The sequence below is a fragment of the Micrasema longulum genome, unplaced genomic scaffold (genome assembly GCF_059751315.1).
Source record: "Micrasema longulum isolate JH-2025_06_02 unplaced genomic scaffold, ASM5975131v1 h1tg000221l, whole genome shotgun sequence".
Lineage (NCBI taxonomy): Eukaryota > Metazoa > Arthropoda > Insecta > Trichoptera > Brachycentridae > Micrasema > Micrasema longulum.
Window position 1 is genome coordinate 326207 of NW_028277426.1, and position 21059 is coordinate 347265.

At 31.0% G+C, this 21059-nt stretch overlaps 1 protein-coding gene across 2 annotated transcripts in view; it reads right to left on the bottom strand.

The window, feature by feature from the left end:
- Nmdar2 (glutamate ionotropic receptor NMDA type subunit 2) overlaps window positions 1-21059 on the bottom strand; it is a 400091-nt gene that overhangs the window by 219526 nt on the left and 159506 nt on the right. The gene's annotated exons all lie outside the window — the stretch shown is intronic.

The following is a 21059-nucleotide window of genomic DNA, read 5'->3' on the forward strand; positions in this document are numbered from 1 at the left end:
TGTAATATGTTAATATTATATTATAAATACACGTTTTACTTAAGTAGAACCGATGTTTGAGTTTATAAATTTAAGAGCCTTTCAATACCCGTTTTTAAGTTATTTAGACGAGTATCAATAATAATAGAGCTTTTAGTCGACGTCGATGGTAACAAAATAAAAACGCTGTTAATAAAAGTCAAGTGAAAAGGCAATTTGTTAAGGTATGGTTGTATAAACTCATTTTACATTTAATTTTTTAAAAAAGTATGAAAAATTCATTTAGTTTCGCTATAAAACTTTCAGTGAGGATCGGGTCTCGTTTTATTAAAGGGAGACGTCAGTCCATATTGGCAGGTACTATATGAGCTGTCACCTCACTAGGAAAGGGGTTTAGACGTAATGAAAAAATCATTTCACACTTTCAGGAGAGTCACTGAAGGATGAAAAAAGTCTGAAAAAGTTTCATGAAAGCCCTTGTAGTGACAGAGCGGATGGCGGACACATTTATTATACCCGGGAGAAATTCACTCAAACAGACTGTAATAGAAATACCTAAGAGAGTAGTTATTGGAAAAGTTCATTATATACGTTACTTTGAACTAAACGAGAAATCGCATGATTACGGACTTAATATTGTATGAAGGGTGTCGGCAGAATTAAATAAGCTTTCAAAATAATGATGATCATAATCTAAATAAATGTGGTTAAATTTGTATTTAACACCATTAATAGTAACGGATATTTGGAAATATTGGGTGTTGTGTCCATGTATGATTCGTAAATTGTATCCATTTTTTCTAAATGAAGAGACACATTATTCATTGCATTTTTACCGTTTAATACGTAAGAATCACGAGCAGCTTTGGCAGCTTAATTTTCGGGATGCAACGCCAACAGAAAGAGGTGTAGAAAATGCTCACTTTCGTCTACTTGTCATTCCAATTTAAAGGCTTGTAATAACATAAAATAACATATGTAAACAATATTTTGAGTTTGTCCAACTTTTTGTAGACAAGTACTCTATTTAACTCCTGTGAAAGCTGTTTATGTTGACATATTACAATAGAGATAAAAAACAATAACGAGAAGGTAATATAGAAGTCTAGGCATCTACAGGGCTTATAACCTGTCATTGGCTGGTTCAAATGACCACTTTATACACTGTATAACATTTACCATTCTGCCCATATTTGAACATCTATATTCCCATAGAAAGTATAGAAATTAAAACAAAAATTTTGGCGTTACCTAGTATGTAGGAGAAATAATTCAATTAGATGAATCTCACCCGGATAAATAAAGGTTTTAGCTCTTTGACTTCACAAACATCAACAGATGAATGAATTGAAGGAATATAGATGTTAAAATATGGGCAGAATGGTGAATGTAACACAGTGTGCAAAGTGGCCACTTAAACCAGACAATGACAGGTCATAAACCCTGTAGATGCCTAGATGTAGATGTAACGTAAAAGCAAACAAAACATCTTAAAGAGCGGATTTTTTTTCGAATGGCGTAAAAACCTTTCCATTTTGTTTTAGTTTTTGTGATTATTTTAAAATTTAGAAAACAAATGGACACCTTTTTTTATAAAATTTATATTTGAAGCACAACATTGTTTTGATTAACTTTAAAGTTGTTTCACATTTATTTTATAACAACTTATTATATTTGGATTTCAATTCATGGGAATATACATATTTTTGGTCTGGGCGGAAGAAGAAAGAGATCTGTATGTGAAATAGAACCAGAATCCTGATCGAGTCAGTAAAATTATCAGTGGAGATAAGTCTGTCTTGTTGTTTAAAACAGATTAACGCGTTCGCCCACCAATCTCGAGGTATATACAGCGATATTTTATTGTTCTTGGACTGGCACCTGAAGCGCGAGACTGACGTCCTTACCTTTATGGTACAAATGATCAAAATACTTTGCATTTGGTTTCTAAATGTAGTGTTCTATGCCTCACTGGGTGTGGAAAGGAGAATGATGATGATGATAAATATATACCACACTTTACACATAAAACTTGCATCTCTCGATACGAGTTTACCTACATAGATAGATGCAATAAAAAACTAACATTTGAAATATACAAATTGTACTGTACTTTTAGGAATAATAGAAAAATATTTTTTTTCTAAATTTTTACATTGTATATTATAATGTCATATTTTGTGTAATGTAAATATGTTTTTTATAAAACGCCGAATAAAGATATAATTAATATTATATTATATGTCTCGTGGTGTAATGGTCAGCGCGTTTTCTTACCGTGTAAGAGGTCTCGTGTTCAATCCTTGATACGGTTGATTTGAAATATTTATTTAAATGGGTGTTTTTACATCAGAATATTTTATAGTCCCTAGACTGGTACCTGAAGCATAAGACTAATCATCTTACTATCATGTAACAACAATGATCAGGATACGCTGCGTTTGGTGTACCAATGCAGTGCCCTATGCACCATTATGTGCGGAAAGAGAATGATGATGATATGAGAAGCAAAAAATGAATAAATACCGAAATGTTGATGAAGCTTTGATTCAGGTTGTGTTTGTTAAGGTATATATAGAAAAAAATATATTACGCAAAATTAATTCCAATTTAATTAAATTTAATTTGTAAAGCTTTTTACGTCGAAAACCAATGATATATGATATTAATTTATTTTTCGGTGCTCTCAAGAAACACTCTTCAACCGAAAATTTTGTAAAATTATAAATTTCGTTACTTGCCTTAAAGGCTTAAATGTCTTCATTCCGTTTTGCGTTTGTTATTCAATTTTCTCCCGAATATCATCATAATCAATAAGGGTTGTTAATGGCTTCCATCACAGTTGTGACAAAAACGGAATGACGAGGATGAAACTTATTTCCAGAATACGAAATCCCGCGGCATGACTAAGGAATATATTATTATTCTGAACCGGTAAAATTTATTATGATTACAATCATAATAAATCATTAACGGCGTAAACAAGAACCAAGTTTACTCGCCGCTTAGGTTACTGAGATGAAACAGGCGAAACGGGAGTAGGGGTAATGTAATTTCGATACTAAATTACTATCAAGGGTTGAGAATATAGGTAAACCGATACAGGATTTAGGATCTTTACGAGTAAAGATAACATTTAAGTTTGCAAAACCGAGGCATGTGACAAGGGCGTAAAGGCAAACTAAATTGTAACGACTAATTTGCTCGATCCCAATGAATCGAAATTGGGATAGTTATTATTTATAGCATTGTTTTTTAAATCTGTGGGTCGCGACCCCCTGGAGGGTCGCGGAGCCTCTGTAGGGGGGTCGCGAGAGGTCGAGAAAACTTCAGTTTTTTTATACAACATGTAATTTGTGAGACTGAAATAAAAAGTCGATAAGAGTTAAAATTATTATATTTAACAAAATTTCCCTATAATCAATCATACAAGTCAGAAAAATGCTAGTTCAAAACATGTTATTACAAAGAAAAATGATATTAAAAATGTGTTTAAATAGAAAATGATTACATCTGTGCTTGCTTATCTTCGTTCATTTCAATGTGAAGGTTGCGCTTGAGTTTGTTCAATTAATTTCTCCCATCGTGGATCCGTTTTTGCCACATTAAGTATTGAATCGTTTTCCAAATTTAAGCGATTTCTTAGTTTACATTTTATTCGCGCCATTGATGAAAATGCCAACTCGCACAAGTACGAGGTAGAAAATGGAATCAAACACTTCAAAGCCTCGGTTGTTAATTCCAGGTATACTGTTTTTCTTTTTAACCAAAACGTATCCAAATTTTCAGACTTGAATTCCAAGTGTAACATTCCATCGGCAGATAGTTCCAGCAGATGCTCTTTGAGCTTAGTTGTTAAATTTTCCTTGTTTATAGCTGCATTAAAAAACGGATTTAAGATCCATCTTTGCCCAGTGTTATCCGATATCTCTTGCAGTGAAAAGTAATGGCAAAATTCTTTCTTCAAATTATGTAACACCATTTTCATACCAGATATATATGAGTTGATGTTGATCTCGCTTCCGACTTCTTCAATGAAAGACTGTGTGGACGAAAATGAATCAAATTTGTTTTGATTTATAGATGATGACCACAATTCAATTTTTTTTATAAAGCCATGGAGTTTGTCTTTTGCAGTGATGACATTTTCATCACGCCCTTGAAGAATTTATTCAAGTTATTTAAATGTTCAAATAAGTCAGAAAGAAAAGCCAATTTTAAAAGGAATTCCGGGTCAGATATGAATTCAGAGTAATGTGACTAAGCTTGCTGTAAATATACTAATAGAAGTTTCATAACTCTGGTCAGTACTTTGCCTTTTGATAACCGCCTGACTTCTATATGGTAAAGCAAATTACGGTGTAGTGTCCCCATATCTTCACAAATGATTCGAAACAATCGAGTCTGCAACGCTTTTCCTTTAATAGAATTTACAATGTTAATAATAATATTAAGAACTTGACGGTATTCTTGCGGTAAGGATTTGGCTGCAAGAGCTTGGCGATGGAGAAAGCAATGTATCCAACAAGCGTTTGGCATTTGTTCTTTCAGTCTAGCAATAAATCCACTCTTCGCACCAGTCATGGTTTTTGCTCGGTCACACAAATAGCAATGCATTTTTGTGCCCAATCGATATTCATATCTTGCGTAGCTTCAAAGAACATGTCATGCAAGCATTGACCTGTTGTATTTTTGGGAAGTGCCTTGCAAAATAGTATTTTTTCCATTATTATTTCATTGGATTCAAAACGCAAAAAAGCTACAGATTGCGCACAACTCGCAATATCCGTTATTTCATCAAATTGCAAGGATACAAAAGAACCTTTCATTATTTTTTCTATGACTTGATCACGAACATCAGTCGCCATATTGCTTATTTTATTTTTATTTTATTTTATTTTTATTTTATTTTTATTTTATTTTTATTTTATTTTTATTTTATTTTCATATTATTTTTATTTAATTTTAATTTTATTTTTATTTTATTTTTATTTTATTTTTATTTTATTTTTATTTTTATTTTTATTTTATTTTATTTTTATTTTATTTTTATTTTATTTTTATTTAATTTTATTTTATTTTTATTTTATTTTTATTTTATCTTTATTTTATTTTTATTTTATTTTTATTTTATTTTATTTTATTTTTATTTTATTTTTATTTTTATTTTATTTTTATTTTATTTTTATTTTATTTTTATTTTATCTTTATTTTATTTTATTTTATTTTTATTTTATTTTTATTTTATTTTTATTTTATTTTTATTTTATTTTTATTTTATTTATTTCGATTATTTATTTATTTACTTATCCTGCGTTGAATGGTATTGTCAGAGAGAGGTATACTTTTGAGCTTTTTGACCTTTTGCTTGTCAAACATAATCTCTGCTATATCTAAAGCCGCTGGTCAAATCAAATTTTCGGCAATAGTGTGAGATGTCCCTGCTTTAGCCACACGAAAAGCTACTCAATAACTAGCGAGCAACGCTTTCTCTTTCATGTTGGACATTTGTCCTATAGCAGTTTTTGACGTTTAAGAGCTTTCAATTTTCGCTCAAAAAATTCTACGGGTTTATTTTTTTCATTAGGATATTTTGTATTTAGGTGGCGTACAAACTTTAATGGCTTCATGCTTTCTCTTAACAAAATTTCAAAGCAAATTACGCACTGCGGTTTACTGTCAATCACAGTAAACCCAAATTTTAAATAAATTTCGTCATTTAGACGTTAATGGTTCTGATGATCTTTTCAGGAATTTATCTATTTTCAATTATAACAACTCAAATAAATGCGTACCGTAAAACAAGTGGTTCGCGTTCTTCAAACAATTAAACAGCAGACATGACCACGCGTGATTTACGCTCACAAATAAGTCTATAATTACTCCAACTCCAAGGCACCTTACAGTCCACATAACACCAAATTTACACTTCTGAATTGTTTTCACTTATCGGGATTGCTTCTGATTCCACTTGCTTCGCTGTCTTGCATTAAACTGCCATGGCCGCGGTCGACCGCCGTATTTATAGGTCAGCGTATTTTAGCGAGAATTATCTCGAAGCGTAAAGAAACGTCTCGAAACTTGTAGATTTTTCGGACTACCAGCGCCATCTGTTGCTAACATCCGGAACCTGCACTAGTTCCTAGTGTTACCAACAGATGGCGCTGGGAGTCTCACCCTTACGATATATTTTATTTATTTATATACATCTAATATGTTTGTATTTATTTATAACAAATGTTAGTAAATATAAGTATATAATCACTTACTGACTTTTTGAGTCTACCGATTTTGAGGCGTAACCGTCTCTTCGTCAGGACACTTTAGTAAGTGGTGTAGTCACCAACATGCAAATATTTAAATACACATCCACCTTCGCCATCACTGTAGTATATTATACAGTTTTTCCAAAAAATACATAAATCATTTGCAGATTTATAGAGATGCGAACACCATCATGTCTAAACATGCACTAAGGTTGATTAAAAAATATTTTATCTTATATTGAAGAATTGGTAAGGGGTTGAGAGGGGAGGAGGATAGAGGTGGGGTTGCCTAGTTGTTTTTTTTTAGTTAAAAAAGAGGGCTGTACTTATTTGATTATTTACTAAGGAATATAATTTTTTAAGCATTTTTAATGTGAAAATCTGCATATTATTTAATTTAAGTCCTTACTGAACGTATGAATATTATTTAATTTAAGTTTTTAAGGTATGTCTCGAAACCGGTAGGCTTAAAAAGTTGGTAAGGTGTTGTATTCTAATATGAAAATACCAGTAATAACATAAGAAATTAAATTAATTGAATCGTAGCGAAATGGAAAAATATTTCAAAATCTGTATCTTGGTAAGGTATCCTTGGTAAAGTGATATAATTAATGGGTTTCTTAATTTGGCATTCACGTTTGATGTTCCTACAAATGCGTCTCATGTTGAGAAGGTATTTTGTTAATCCGTTTCGTCTCTGAGTTCTATAAGGGAGGGAGGGGGGGTGACTGATGACACACATTGAAGTTCTCACGCGTGACAGCCAACTAGAAAAATGACTGAGAACCGCAAGGCAAAACGTACCCCCGTTCCGTTATGGAATTTATTCCTTTGGTAAAAAATAACAAATGAAAAAACTTTTATTCGTATAGTTTGAAAACCTCACTTTTGATAAATATGACGGACGAATTTTGCAGACACATTGATATAGATATAAAATATAAACAATTGAATTAAATTTTTACAAAAATGCGTTGTAGTCATGTTAATACACAGAAACGGTAAAGTATTTAAAGTGGTACGTAGAAAATACGTAAAACATCACTTTTATTTCCATTTATTTATAAATTAATACGGGTCTTTAAACCACCGACAATTTTAATAAAAACGAATAATTTTTTAGTAAGCTGTTTGTTGTATGCTGATGATGCAGTTCTGTTAGGAAGCAGCAAGGATGATTTGCAACAAATAGTCTCTAGAATGTATGGTGTATGCCTGGAGAGCGAATTGGCGATGAACGGAAGTAAGTCAAAAGTAATTGTATTTGAAAGGGGAAGTGAGGTTACTGACTGCATAATAAATGTCAACGACGAATGTCTTGAACAAGTAAAAGAATTTGTGTTTCTGAGAAGCATGTTTTCAAGAGATGGAAGAATATAAAAAGATGTTGAAAAGAGAGTGAATGCGGGCAACAAATGAACGGAGCACCAAACACAGTAATTGCAAATAAAAATATGTCAATCGAAGCTAAACTAGCAGTGCACAACGAAGTTTAAGTCCCAACACTTTTTTTTGGAAGTGAAACATAAAACTGGAAGAAGAAAAATGAAAGCCGAGTGAATGAGGTTGAAATGTGATCTCTAAGATAAATGAGTGGGAAATCAATGTATGCCAGGATTACGAATGATGAAATCAGACGAGAGTGTAAATCAAGTATAAGTGATAAGAATAAAAAAGGGTCTTTGAGATGGTTTGGTCTCGTAGAACGAATGGACGATGAAAGAATGGTTAAACAAGTATATATGGCGAAAATGAACGGTAACGTGAGACGAGGACGACCAAAGAAGACGTGGCATGATTAGATAAACCAAATTTTTAAGTCTGGTCATGTTAATAGCAGATAAAACCGAAAGGCATGTATGACAAGATGTATGAATGTGAAAGAAGCTAGGGATATATGCCAGGATAGACGTGTGTGGCGGTCCATTCTCTCTAATTACCCCTAAGGGAAAATGGCGTAATAGTTGTAGTAGTATATCGAGTAAAAAAAAGTTGTACTTATTAGTAGCATAACCTATATATTAAAAAGTATAATTTGAAATTCCTGCGAAAACGGTTCATTGCATTGACCACGCCCCTGATACGTCGCGACTTGATAAAATTTTGACACTTGTTTGTAACTGTTTAAATTTAAATAGAACACCGTCACGAACCTTGACGTCCAAATTGTCAAGGCCAAACATGTCGCGTTTTCGTAGAGACGTATTTTTATGAACAATATTTTTAAAAATGTGAATGAAAAACCTTTTCTACAATCTCTTTATTGATTTTGAAAAGACGATTCTTTTTTTAAAATCCATTTTACACATTTATTATCGGTATTCTTAATATGTGATTTTATTGATTTTATATTATTTATTTCACTTTTGTATGTATTATTTAAGCCCATTATAGGTAAAATGAACTGACAGACATGTTAAAGGTGAAGCAAACTGGTAACTTATACCATTTTTGTAATCAGTATAATTCAAAAACCTTATTTTCATGGTTCTTTATGTACAAAACAACCAAAACCCCGGGCGAAAATGGCCAATGCCAAAATCAATACTTCGGTCCATCACTACTAATTAGTAATAGCGTAAACTCTTAGTGTCGTGCACCAGAAATAATCTCATACAGTGCTAAACACGGACCATGTATACAATACCCAAGAAATATCATGCCCAATGCACAAATAGGTGCGGTTAGAAAAAAAAAGAACGGGTTACACATGGACTTCAAAATTGTAGAGTGGGTGGTAAAAATCGACTTTGGTCGAAGCGGGTAACAATTTAGAATCAAATTAATGTCCATGAACTTATATAACGTAGGCTTGTATTTTCGTTTGTAGGTGGGAAATGTACTAGTTGAGTATTTGGCAAAGAGCCAACGAGTTGGCCATTTTAGTTTCAAGTTGATCCAGTTTACCGAACCCTCGAGAGCTGAGGTACAATCGTTATGTAACGGAGGTGTACCTCGGGAAATCGAAATCGTACAATAAAACTAGTTAAGGTAGTACTTAATTATTCAATTTATTGCAAGAAATGCCAAAATGTCTGTTATTTTGGTAGGTGAACTAGATTTTTTTTTAACGTAATTATTTTTGTGTAACAATTCACGAATCAACTTCGAAATGCATTCACTTATACCCAGGATACATAGGTATGAACATCAATTTGAACAAATATTCGATATCTTCAATACAAATTCTGTTAATGAATTAAAACGTGATATTAACATTTAAATTAATTTCAACAGAGAGGGAAAACATTATTGCGAAGGGAATATGGACGTCTAGGCATTTGATGAATTCGGACATACTCAAACATTGTTGATATTTCCATCTGCTAATGGGTAATTCGGAACACCTGAAACTAGTTCTAATATTAAAGCTCATGTGTGATATTTATATTTTTATAGAAAGTGTTTTATTTCAAATATATCAAAATTGTTATTAGACATAGTAAATAAAAATAAATGTATTGTCAGTTTTTTAAATAATCTAATCATGTAATTTGAGTAGATTCAGTAATTTAATTTTAGTAAGCAATGTAAAAATCTGTAAAACTTCCATTTTATTATACATAAATAATAGGCGGAAAGAAAACTTTTCATTGAGAAGATAAAGGGCCTTAAAATGTTCATAATTTCATAAAACTTTTCAAAAGTATTTTTTTCCAAAAACCAAAATTTCATTTCATTCTCTGCATGAGTTGAGTATTTCGGTACAAACTTTATCTAACAACGAGCCACAATCTCTCCCAGCTCGGTGTAAAATATTTCTTTGTAATTGAGTTTATATTAAAGTCTCAAAAAGTCTGACATCGACGAGATTATCATCAATATAAATATTCAATTAAACTTTTATAGAAGCTAAAATGTTCTTTCATTGGAATTCCAATAAAGAAAATTTTTTTTATACATTGATTAAATGTGAAATCAACAAAGTTTTGAGTTTGTCCAAACTCAAAATATCGTTTATTTTAATATTGTATTTCAGATGAAAAAAAGTCATGTACCTAAACATGGCACGAAATGCAAGAACGGTCAACAGAGGGCGCTATCAAAATTTTATAAAACAAAGAATATCAGATCGCTCTCTTTTTTACGCCAACAGCCTCCCAACGAGTACATGCCGTTTAATCTCAAAAGCTCCAGTTAAAAATTATTTTTACCATTGAAAATTCTGTGATATTTAAATCTCATGTAAGTAATCTTTATCACGTATCATTTAATAATCATGACCGACGTAAAACAGTGTTTTCAAATTTTTCTTTAATGTTTATATTACAAAAAAAATCTTTTTTTCATGCAACGTAGGATAAATTGAATACCAAGGTTTAAAATATGCATATTTTGAATTAATTCATTTTAAAAATTCATTGCATATATGAGTATAAATATTTAATACCAGGGAATATATATAGAACTAGTGAATAAGAACATTTTTTAGAGCGTCTTCTGGTTAGGATAGTCTTCATCTAACATGGCTCAGCCTGTTTTAAGATGGAGATATTTTGATGATTGAAAGCATATTTTTAGTTTTTTTTTTTAATCTCTCTTCTCATAGTTATGTTATCAGTTATTATTATTACACAAATAGTGTAATCATATATTTGAATGTAAATTATCTTTATCGACAAGCAATATAAAAGGGCTTAGTGAGTCCTGTAATAAAATGTAATGATAATATTAAATTTAAAGAATATATTTATATGTAAATTATATGTAAATAAATTTTAAAAATAAGTAGTTACATACTAATATTGCCTAGCTTGGAACGGGGTATGTACCCTTGTTAGCTGGGCAAAGTGAATATGGAATTGTATTTTGATAAAAAGTGTGAATAAATAAATAAATAAATAAAATAAATAAATATAACAATTACATTCATCATCATTCCCAGTCCGCTGCCTAGCTGGAGCATATGGTATCCACAAAGAGCTTCCATGCATCTCTGTTGGCCGCTTACTTATTTGCGTCCTCCTAAGTCAGGTTCTTGTCCCGAAGTTCTGACATAAACTGCCGGTGACCTGTCAGCAGTGGACGTCCAGAACGTCGAGAACCTGATGCCTTGTTAAGTAGGCAAGCGTGGTTAAGGCTTTCAGGATGCATCCGCAGTTTATGGTCTAGCCAACCGTATCGCCTCCTCTCGACGACAGTTGTCACCAGAGTTTGCTGCGTCCGTTCTCTTATAACTTCATTCCTCACAAAGTCAAATTACCGCACACCTAAGATTCTTCTGAGACACCTATTCTCAAGACTCAGTATTTTGCTGTTTTGGGCCCTAGTGAGGTGCCACGATTCGCATCCAAAGAGTTTGTTTCGAGTCATCCATAGATTTGGTTTTCACTGAGTAAATATCCAATCTCTAGACAGCCTTCATACTGTTGAATGTGGCACCTGCTATTCCTAGCTGCATTCCCAGTTCTTTTTGAAAGCTGCCATTTTACGTAACATATATTCCCAGGTATTTGAAACTTTCGACCCTTTCGATGATTTCGTTTGACGGAGTCAGGGGATTTTGGTCATCAAAGGATGAAGTGTTACACATGACATGGGTTTTTGCAATATTGATTTTTAAACCAATGCATGCGAAGTACCTATTTAGGCTATCTACAGTGACTTGAAGACCCGTGACTGAATCGTCAATTGAACGTAGTTATGCAGAAAGCAGCCAGTCCACAATTAAGAAAAAATGAGATATTGGTGTAATCGGGTGGAGTTGGGTTTTATTTATATTCTGCTAAAAACAGCCAGACCGCTTTCATGAAAAAACTGTAATAATCCCCTTCTCAAAATAGTGTCGATCACAAAAACAGCATTTCTCAATTTGCAAAAAACACTCACAATACTAAAACAATCTTACGGTACTTTAAAAATAAATTAAACTGACATAATACATAAAATGATTCTTATTTTTCATCTAGTTAAAAACTCATAAACTCATTGTTTATTATTTGTCAAAGTCAAAAACATTCCAACTGTTGTGTAAATTTGATTTTCGACTCTTTTCATAAAAGTGCTATTTTCTCAGTTTCAATTTTCTATGGCTGGTTGCTTTCTGCGTAACTACGTTTAATTATAAACGCAACATTGGGATACTGTAGGTTGCAGAGTTTTTGGAAGGAGGAGATGGATATTCCTTGATCAAGTGGAATCGACTTCTTTAGGATGAAGTTCACAAGGATTATAAAAAGGAATGGTGCAAAGACACAACCTTGACGAACTCCAGTGGTGAGCTCAAACCAATCTGTGAGAACATATTTGATTCTGATTTGGCATTCTCTACTTGAATGGAGGGCTTTAAAAAGTTTGACTTATTTTATAGGCACGCCATATGATTCTAGTATTTTCCAGAGTGTAGGTCTGTGCGGACCATCAAACACTTTTTCGTAATCTACGAAGCACATAGCCAAGGAACTGTTAAGTTCTTTGTTCTCCTGTAGAATACAGTGTATGTTATGGATACGATCCGCACATGACCTACTAGGTAGGAAACCCGTCTGGTTTTCGCTCAAAAATCGCAAAAAAGGGTCCTCGAACTCATTGCAGTACTGTATACATTTTGTAAGTACCTTTCTCGGTACACCAAGTAGCGTGATGCCACGATAGTAATCACAGTTTAATGGATCACCCTTCATGTGCAATGCGATGATCTCCCCATTTACCCAGTCTCTTGGGCACCTCTCTTGTCCACACCTTGGTCATTCGCGAAAACACCCTCGAAAAATATATTATATTTTTAACATTATTCCCGACTTGTGAAATACCCTTTTCTAAATAACTGTTTTTAAATAATACCAAATCAAAATAATCTTCTGACAAATTATATTCTAACATTGAACACAGAAAACTAAGTTGCGATAAGATTCAAATAACATACCTTAAACTTTGAACATAAAACTTAAACAATATTTGTTCCTTCCCTGATATGCTCAATTTTCAACCTTCGAGTTTTGAAAATAAATCATTACAACCACTCTTATTAAATAAGTATCACTGTCGCGTTGTTCTATTGTCTTTTCTTTAATAGGTATTTTAATGGGTAAACTCCTCAATAGAATCTCTTCTACCTCCTGTTTTATCCTAACACTAATCTTTCCTTACCTTATACATCTCTTCTAACGCCTTGAGAACTTAATTATTATTTTAACTCGTTTGAATATTTTTTTTTCGTTCATAAGTATATTTACAAATAGTGTTGTTATGAAAAACTTCAAACGGACTCATTGTGAGTTATTCATAATTCTTCTGTTGTTTTTTCAAACAAATAAATAAAACAATATGCTTACGTCGAAATCGAACATAATTGACTGGACTTTTATTTGTATGGATGTCATAAACTACCAAATTATTTCAGACCTAAAATTCATTAATAGGGTTTCGAACTCCAACCGCCTTTGCGCTCTGTATCTGCAGGATTATCCAGCTCTTATTTGTAAACGAATATAAAAAATAATAAGGAAAACCAAAAATTACACATTTAAATAATGTAAATAGTGGCTAGGTTTCACATTACTAATGTGCTCTATAGTTGCAAGAAATGCTGTAATCTAGTTTCTATATGATATCTGTTCTTAATTTAAATTAAAATAAGTAATATTTTATTTATTTTTATATTTTTGACACTTGCACAATAATATTTACACACATGTTCACCCTCATTCCATTAAAACACCCACTCACCCACCCTCTCACACACTTGCACTAACACAAACACACTAGCATGTATTGAACGAGTATTTAATGTATTTCTGTGGATATCTATCATTAGTGTTATTCTCTGTATATTTTATTTGTCATATTTTTTTACATGTATTAATGTTGATATCCCTAATGAATAAAATTTTTAAAAAGTAACTAGAATCCCAACCGTCAATGTGCTATGTAGCTGCAAGACGTATAGGGATATTTATTGTACAGCGCCCTTGGATTAATTTTCATGAAAATGGCGCTTTATAAATTAACCACATTTAAAAAAAAGAAACGGGTTAGTAGAATCAAAAGAACCCTGACTAAACTAAATACAATGAGATGTGTTAGTTTCCCTTTAGCTAGTTTATATTTGCAGTGTGCATCAGGGAACAAGCATTCTTCCTATATAGTCATGTAGTCCTAGACATCTCTAGCATTTAAGCAGTCTGCAGTCTTCGTAATGTCGAGTTCCTGGTCTCGAAGGGAGCGGAGTGGAGTCGAAGGGTAATGGAGTTTTGTACAAAGACTTTAGGTGAGATACATTGCCGGGTGTTGTTCCTTAAACTCTCGGAAGAACTGAAATGGAAATTTAAAGACAAAGTTCAGTACAAAAGGAAAACAGCCACATTATCTGTTTAAAAACTTCCTTAAAAGAATATTTATTACAAAATTACTCCCTTTGTGATCGTAATTATCGTATTTTAGTACTTACTAAATTATACAAATGTTCCAAACATATATTTGAAGCACTAGCTTTATAGTTATTCATTACAATAAAATAAATATAAAACAACTTTGTTTATGATCACTTTTTTTTTCACCCACCGGTTTCAAAGCTACACAAGCTCCTTTATCAATGTATTTATTTTTTCTTCTTCAACTCGTACTAATAATACAATCTCTAGATCCTCAATACAAAGACAACAAATATAAACTAATACCACTTTCGGACAAAGAGATTTTGAGTTTTATGTAATAAAAATCAATAACCTACTTCTACTGTCTATAAAAACAATTTGAAATCAGAAAATATTCAAAACGGCTATAAAAAAATGGATAGTGGAGCTGGGTAAAAGTAAAATGGTTTTTCTCATTCGCCTAAACCAACATTGAATCAACTGCTCCACAAATGTATAGTTTATGTTATGTTTTTGTTCTTTTATTGTGCGTTTTATAATATAAATAATATAAGTGTACATAAATAATATATAAACTTAAGTACGCAGTGTTTAATAAAATTTCTCGATTATCTTTGGGTATTTAGTCCTCTCTCACATGTAAAAATATCAAAAAAATATATCATATTTAGTGTGCTCGGCACAGGTAACTCCAGTGAGGTAACTTTATTTTTAATATTAATCTTTGTTTATAATGGAAAAAACAATTTTTAAAAAAATAAGGTATATTTAACTAATAAAGTCTATCCTATTCTATTTTCACAATGATTACTAAATATTTCATTGATACATATAAAGCTAATAAGTCAAGTATTTTTGTCATGTTGTTCTTCTAATAATGGGAAAGGTGAAGTGAGATGGATACTATCTTTAAAACTAGACAAGAGTCGACTAAAAAAAATATTGTTTATTTAATTTTTATATTTTTTTTTCCTTCTTGTGAATTGCTTATTTAATTTCTAAGATTTCCGAGTTGTAAAAATTAAAATATTTTATTTTCAACATGAAAATCTTTAAATCGAGTGTTTTTATTTAAATTATAATTATTTATTCATGTTATTATTATGACCATTTAAAATATTATATTTAGTAATCAGTGTAAAATTAAAATAAACTAGAATTAATTAGTTAAGTATACCTTGATAAAGAAGCTTGTGTAGCTTTGAAACCGGATGGTAAAAAAAATACAAAATAATTGTTTAAAAACAAAGTTGTTTTCTTCATATTTTATTGTTAAAATGTTATTTATAAATAACTTAATTTCTTTATATTTACAAAAGCATCGATGAAAATCAAAAACGGCTCTTCAGATGCACCATTTATTTTAAAAGGGAATTACGCTACGTATTGCTCTTACTCTTTTCCGAAGTTACGGATCGCATTGCCTACATTACGAAAATGCCACTACCATTCACATTCAACATTCTGCCTATATTTAAATACCTGTATTTCTTTATTTCCATGTTCAATTTTAATAACTAAAAAAATATTCCGCATCTAAATAACTTCCTAGTAATTTAAAAGTAATCTTCTTGTTTTTCTATGAAGCATATTTTGGAATTTATTGAATCAGCCCACGTATTAAAATTATCCTATCTTGAAACTAAACTTTTCCAGCGTATGAGTAAAATCGTCAACATATCTCACACAATAGACTCGATATTTTGCAAATGGTAATTCAAATATTTTATATTATCCATAAAAATTACGGCAAGAAAAATGCTAAGAGGACTCTCTATTTTTCCTTATTTTTTTAATGAAAAAAACAAACGAAATAAGTTGACCAAGATCAGCGTTTTATTTTGTTATTACAATATGGAGTTCTCCTTAGTGAACGCCGAGCCAATATACAGAAGTGAGAAAATTGCTTAAAAGTAAGTAAATAGTAGGATAATAAATTATGCAGGGGATGGATTTGGTTAAACGTTTCTGGATGGGGGTAAAATACCAACCCCGGTCCATTACCGAACACATAGTTACCATTGTTGCGTAAATAAAAAATGTGGATTCCAACCCACCATTACCCTTTTCTTAAAATAATAAATTTTTGTTGTTGGAATGGAAAAGAAAATGGATAAATGGCTTGTTTGTTGTTGTTGATTTACAATTTTATAAAGAATTTTTGCCCAATATCATGGTTTTAATGTTTTTTTTTATTTTCATACAAAGTATATTATTTTATTTATTTTATTTTATTTTATTTAATTGAAAAGCCAACATTTATAAATTTACTAACGGACCCGACAGACGCTGTCCTGTCCGAATGTTGACTTGCCTGCTTGGAAAAAGACTTTTCATTGATAAGTAGGTGCCTAGGTACTTGTTTATGGTTGAATTCCAAAACATAAAATAATCTATTTTTAAATGAAGAATTCTTTTTGCCAATATCAAACTCGGCTCTTTTCACTAACAGGGGTGCACTTAATACATAAATGCGAATTTAAAAAATGTATTAAAATGTGTCAATGTATCAGTTAATATTATTTTGGTCTTACCAAAAATCCAGTAAAAATAAATAAATGGGAGGAAATTATAAGGAGTGTAAGGAAAGATTCTTATTGGGATCCATAAAAAGCGAATTTTGTTTGTAAACATTCAAAAACAACCTTCTTTTCAATACAAAAAAAAACAACATCCTTCAATTTTTCTGTATATGCATTTTTGTCGTATGCAACCCTGGTGGTTAGATGAAAAAAATATTTTTGCGTCTAAATTTTTTTTCACAGGTTCGTTTGAAAAGTTTTATATCTACGAACACGCGCAGCGCAAAGATCTACATTTCACTGAAGACCGCATGTAAATCAGTGAAACCATTTAGAAGGTCAGTGAAATCACACGTACAGAAGAATTATATATATAAAGATAAGATACAATTATATTGCAAATACATATCATAAAGTTCAATCAGAGGCTTGCACAAAATATTGTTATTGTAAATGTTGTCACATAAAAATTATACGTAACATAAAATAATGAATGATACACAACTTGAAATATCACTTAAAATGTAAATGTAATATAAATTATATAAAATATATCTTTTTTTTAATATTGGTCACACAGTTGCACATTATAATATAAAATACAAGCTTTTTGAATTCAATATTCCTTCCGAAATAAACTATGTTGTTGCAATATATTTGGGTTTCGTCAAAACCAACATGCTATACTTAATGTTATATATTATAAGACCATGTCTGACGAAACTCCAGTTGCAAGTTACATAATTTTTTTCAATTTTTGCGCCACACAAAGCAAATCACCAATCGCTTGAATCGTATTTGTGGTAAAATGATTAATGATAAAAATGACAAAATTTACTATGCACTGTCAAAAGATTTAAGAGGTGGTTGTTGCGGTAGTTTCAACATGTAGAGCTATAAGACAGCTAAATAATAATAAACATGTGTGTTTTAAACATTTTAATATAACTAACAATGAAAGTGTTTCTTTTTGTAAACTTATAAACAAATAGTGAAATAATTGAAAGATTTACGATGTAAATGTTGAAGAGTGCAAAAAACATAAAACAGTAATCCCTAGTTTTTTTTTATGTAACCCTTATTGATACGTCATTTTTGGCGAAACTCCACTTTGATAATAAAAAGGGAAATATAACGTTTTTGTTAAGTACTGATTTTACATTTTCTATACTGGCAACTCATATAAGACTGTAAAAATTCCTTTCCTACCCAGATCCTTCCAATATTAAAACTCTTGTTCTTCTACCGTCCTGTGAGGAAGTCACATGAAAAAGGTTGTCACTCTGATAAATCTTTATCATATCTTTATCTTTATCGCGTTGTATAAACTTCTAAATTATACAGTTCATCATCATCTACACGATACCGGTATCCGTGCTGCAGTAATAGTGAAGTGCTTAATAAAAGAAACAATTGGAAGAACTTTAAAAGTGAGTAACAATTTCCATACAGTCCACTAAAACTCTAAATCCCGCTGTTTATCAGTACTCAAAGCCTGAAAGGCATTGAACTGACCAAACAGTTTTTTTAAATACATTTTTAAAGTAATAAAGGTCTATGAAATACTGTACAGTAAAATATATATTTTTTACTAATTGTTAGTAGCATAAAAAATACTTTTAAATTCCCGGTGATTCGGTGAAAAAGCGGCGATTCCATTGGCCTCGCCCGTAATACATCACGAGTCATGTTTATTTGTTCCTTGCCATTTAAATTTGTGTAGAACAATATCATGATCTCAACATCACAACAACCAAGACCAAACACGTCGCGTTTTTCTACGAACGTATTTTTATTAAACTTCTTTTTTTCGTTTCTCCAGAATATCCATATTGATTTTGAAAATACAATTATTCTTAATCCATTTCAAATATTTTAATCGGTATTATCGATATTTTTCTATTGACAAAAACGTTATTTTTAACACCATTTATATCTTAATGTTTACATGTCGTAATGTTCGACTTGAAAAAAAAGACTATATTTTGTATTTAAATCATTCTAGCATGTATTTAATGTGATTTTTCAAAGCTGAAGCTATTTGCCGATAAAAGCGCCAGCGAAGAGCCATCAACTGCCTCTTTTCTATGACAAACGCCCTAACTCCCAGAACCCCTGTGACCCTTCCACAGAACCCAGGGTTCCGCGGAACACCTATTAAGAACCGTTGACATAGAATACCAAGAATGAGGTGACCAGAAGGAGCATTGTCTTGCTTATGAGGGCTTTTAGACGTCTAAACGGGTTAATTTATAATCTCAACATTTTGGATCGCATCGAATTATATGTACCGAGCAACTATTTAAGAGCTAAGTAACACGGATCAATTATTTGTCCTGAATGCAGGACAAATTTACCGTTAAAGATGCCTGTGGGAATAATGATTGGTATGTTGAACAGCCTAGCAAGTGAGGTGAATCTTTTCAATGCTGGGATTGCCAGTTTAAGACCCTTCCTTTCTAACTTTGTATCATAATGTGTATTTATTTTATTTTATTTTCTTAACATAAACGGCAAATATGCCTTTGACAAACATTTATATTATTAGCATATTTGGATAAATATATATTTTTTTTTTAAAAACATGAATTTGCTTACACCCAAGATTTATAAAAAAAAATATACCAAAAATTATACAAGATTTATATTTAAAAAATTAACCTAAAAATTATACAGTATATTCAGTAGAAAGTTTAAATAATAAAACATTTTACAGTAAAACAACAAAAAATCATAAGCACTGTTTCACACAGCCAGGTAAAGTGAACAAAAAACTGTATGTATATATATTATGAAATGCATAAATAAATAAATATAATTACCATTCACCATCTTTGAAAACTTTCAAAAGGTTTGTTCTATAGGAACAATACCCTACACTAAATATATCAGATACGTGGGAATAACTATTGCCGAGTTCATGAAGTCTATTTAATACGGCATAACAAGTATACACTGTCTGTTATTAGTGGCTTATTTGTCATTGTTTACTATTGTTTTTATGAACTGTAAATTGGACCTTAATCATTTATTGTGCTCTTTTTGAAAACATGTTTTCGTAAAAACCTGATAATATAATGAATGTACATTGTAACTGGCAGTAGTGCCGCTGTATTGTATATTTAAAATAAATAAAACAAAATTTAACAAACAGGTACTTCGAAATTTATTTAATTTATTTATTTATTTAATTTATTTTATAAGGTAAACAAACAGTATGTACACATATATTGCCAATTTCTTTGTATATTAGAGTAAGAAACTCATGCACACACCAAAAAAATTGTTTACACTTAATACAATAATTTAAATTATGTTCAATATAATAAATGTAAAAGAAACGAAATGAAAAAATATTTATATAATAATAATGTTAAATGTCTGCTTCTCTCAAAATTTCAATAATTTTTGACCTAAATTTACATACATTGTCACAAAAAATATCAGCCTCGGTAAATATATTGTTATATTGGTCGCATATTCTAGGTATTGTATTTATTTTATTTATTGTGGATAACTTATATAGCGCCATTTTCGTAATAAAATACCTCAAGGGCGCTTGAGATTGTAGATTGTTTAAAATAGTTTGTTGACGCGTTTTCAGTGTAAAACAAAAGATGTTGTCTTGTCGGTCTAGATGGCACATGGAATGGAAGTCTTCCTAGTAGGTTAGGAGAATCAATTTTATTATTTATTAATTTGAATAAAAATAACTGGTCCAACATTATTCTTCGATTTTTAAGAGAGTTATTATGAAATGAACTATTGTCCAAGCATAAGACGCTGTAAGTAAATTACGTCTGAAGAAAGAACTCCTTTTGCTTCTAGAATCTCTACTCCGTAATGATTACAATAATTTTTTGTACAAATATTGCTATCTCTATTTTTGTTTCCTTTTTTTTACAATTTTTATTTTCTCCCTAATACGCTTCTTAAATTTAATAAAAAAAAAAAACTTTTATTTTATTGGTTGGTAG